We start from the raw sequence: 3,669 nt of genomic DNA on the forward strand, positions 1-3,669 counted from the left end.
CTGGGATTACAGGCATGCACCACCACCCAGGCTAATTTTGTATTTTTAGTGGAGATGGAGTTTCTCCATGTTGGTCAGACTGGTCTTGAACTCCCGACCTCAGGTGATCCACTTGCCTCAGCCTCCCAAAGTACTGGGATTACAGGCGTGAGTCACCGCACCTAGCTATATTCAGTTTTAAGAGAAAAAATGCATTCCCTGTGGGGTAACGACAATTTGAATGACAGTAGCTTTGTCATCTGAATCCATGGAGGCTGGAAGGAGGTGGCAGATTTTTCAAGTGCTTGAAAGATTTGTCAACCTCTAATTCTATATCTACCAAAAATACCTTTCAGGAATTAAGAAGAAATAAAAGCATTTCAGATGAAGGAAAATAATAATTGGTTGACTGCCATTCAAGACTGACTCACAGAGCATCTCTGACTGGAAAGGTAACAGGATGGAACTTCAAAAAGACAGAAAAAACTGTGGAGTGGGTTAAAATTGGGGTAAATATAACAAACTACCTTTCTCATGAGTTTTTAAAATCACGCTCAATAGTTGAAGCAAAAATTTTAACATCATCTGGTGTAAGACTTCACTGTATATAGAGGAAAGATTTAAGAAAATTATAGTAAAGAGTGAAAGGGCCAGGTGCAGTGGCTCACACTGAGGTGGAAAGATTGCTTGGGGCCAGGAGTTTGAGACCAGCCTGGGCAACATAGTGAGACCCTATCTCTAACAGCAAGAAGAAGAGTAAAGGGACCTGAATCTAAAATAAAATTAAATTTAAAATTTAAAAATTAAGGCCGGGCACGGTGGCTCACCCCTGTAATCCCAGCACTTTGGGAGGCTGAGACAGGTGGATCACTTGAAGTCAGGAGCTGGAGAGCAGTCTGGCCAATGTGATAAAACCCCGTCTCTACTAAAAATACAAAAATTGGCCAGGCGTGGTGGCGGAAACCTGTAGTCCCAGCTACTCGGGAAGCTGAGGTGGGAGAAGTGCTTGAATCTGGGAGGTGAAGGTTGCAGTGAGCTGAGATCTGGCCACTGCACTCCAGCCTGGGCGACAGAGCGAGACTCCGTCTCAAAAAAAAAAAAAAAAGAAAAAAAATTAAAAATTAAATAAGCTTGAATAAGATTTAAAAAAACTACCAATTACAGTTTTCCTCACATTTAAATCAATCTGTATCATATTACCCTGTTTTGTTTTTATCATAACATTTATTCAAATATTAAAAAGTATATGTATATATAATTAAAAAGTGTATTTATATGTACATATATGTACATATATGCATATATATGATTGTCTCTTCTTGTTAAAATATAAACGCTGGGAGAGAAGAAATATTGTCTTACTCAGACTTTTACGCTTTGCCTACAACAGTGGTATGTTATAGGTAGTACATGGTAGGTAAAGGTTCATAAAATATGTTTTGAATTAGTATATTCAATTTTTTTTGTAAAGGTCTGTGCACAGTCTCATTGTATACATTTTTCATAAATTAGCCAATAAGGACTTACAGGAGACAGTTTTACTTTCTATAACCTTAAGTTTTATGTGGGTGAAATCTATGTTTTATAGTTGTTCTCCTTAGTGCATGTTTTAACATTTTTTATCCACATTATAGATATTAATATAATTATATATAATGTTTTTACTTTTTTTGAGACAGGGTCTCACTCTATCGCCCAGGTTGGAGTGCAGAGGTGTAGTCATGGCTGACTGCTGCCTCAACCTCCCAGACTCAAGTGATCCTCCTACCTCGGCCTCCCAAGTAGCTGGGACTACAGGCCTCTACCACCTTACCCAGCTAATTTTTATTTTTTGTAAAGACAGGGTCTCCCTATGTTGCCCAGGCTGATATCAACTCCTGGGCTCAAGCAATCCTCCCACCTTGGCCTCCTAAAGTGCTGGGACTACAGGTGTGAGCTACTGTACTGTTTTTTACGTGCCAATTGTAGAATTATCCTTTCTGGCATTTATCTTTTTGAGTGTGATGTAGGGATACAACATTATTATTTTGTACAAACTGCTTGGCTGTAGGTCCAAACAACATGTATTGGATAAAACATGCTTTGGGCTGGACATAGTGGCTCATTCCTGTAATCCCAGCAGTTTGAGAGGCCAAGGCAGGAGAATCACTTGAGGTCAGGAGTTCAAGACCAACCTGGGCAACATAGCGAGATCCCAATCTCTACAAGAAATAAAGTTAATTAGCCAGACATGGTAGTGTGCACCTGTAGTTCTAACCACTTGGGAGGCTGAGCCAGTAGGATCACTTCAACACAGGAGTTCAAGGCTGCAGTGAGCTATGATCGTACCACTGCATTCTAGCCTGGGTGACAGAGTGAGATCCTATCTCTAATAATTAAATTGGCCGGGAGTGGAGCACTTTGGGAGGTCGAGGCGGGCGGATCACCAGAAGTTGGGAGTTTGAGACTAGCCTCGCTAACATGGAGAAACCCCGTCTCTACTAAAAATACAAAATTAGCTGGGTGTGGGTGCGACACGCCTGTAATCTCAGCTACTCGGGAGCCTGAGGCAGGAGAATCACTTGAATCCAGGAGGCGGAGGTTGCGGTGAGCCGAGATCTCGCCACTGCACTCCAGCCTGGGCAACAAGAGCAAAACTCCATCCCCCGCCGAAAAAAAATTAAATTTTTAAATCAAATTATTTTCAGTAGCCTAGAGAACACATAGAGGATGCTTCTGCTTGAAAGGGCTCTGCCACATGAAGTCATCTTCTGGATGTATTTTTAAGAATAAGGATATATATATGATCTCTCTCTATATTTATATATATATATAAAGATATGTATATAGAGAGATATAGATATAAGTATACACACACACACACACATACCCCCCTCAGGGTTCTTCTTTTAATGACTTATTTTTTCCTTTTCTCTGATCCTCAGTTTATAGCTTCAGCAGCAGAGATCAGAAGAGGTCAGCCTAAACATTTCTTAAAATGGGACTTAAAATATTGTGAACCCTAGTGTATAAGTGTTTGGGGACATTTTCATTTTCCTTGGTAAATACAGAAGAGTAGAATTGCTGAATCATATGGCCAGCATATATTCAACTTTTAAGAAACTGTCAAATTGTTTTCCAAAGTGGTTTTATTTTTTTAATTCCCACTAGCAACGTCTGAGAGTTCTGGTTCCTCCGCATTATTGCCAGCACATCATATTGGCAGTGTTTCGTTTAGCCATTATGATGGGTGTAATGTAGTATCTCAGCTTTATTCTTCATTGCCAAAAATCTGAACCCAAATGTCCACCAGCAGGTGCACAGACAGACAACTGGGTATATTCATACAAAGGAATATTCAGCAATAAAAAGAAACAAACCACTGATGCCCACACAACACGCACAAATCCCAAAAACATCAAAGTGGAAGTAGCCAGACAAAAACAAATACTTTTTGCGTAATTTCCATTTATATAAAATTATAGAAAAGATAAAAATAATCTATAGTGTTAGAAGGGAGATTAGCGGTTACCTGGGGTCAGTGATGGAGTGAGATTTGACTGGGAAGAGAAACAAGGGAATATTTTGGAGTAATGGAAATGTCCTACATCTTGACAGGAGCTGTGGTTGCACAGCCACAGACATTTTTCAAAGCTCATAGAATTTGAATTATATATTAGAAATACGTACACTTAGCCAGATGTGGTGGTG

Source organism: Colobus angolensis, unplaced genomic scaffold (genome assembly GCF_000951035.1).
Source record: "Colobus angolensis palliatus isolate OR3802 unplaced genomic scaffold, Cang.pa_1.0 Scaffold115, whole genome shotgun sequence".
NCBI lineage: Eukaryota > Metazoa > Chordata > Mammalia > Primates > Cercopithecidae > Colobus > Colobus angolensis.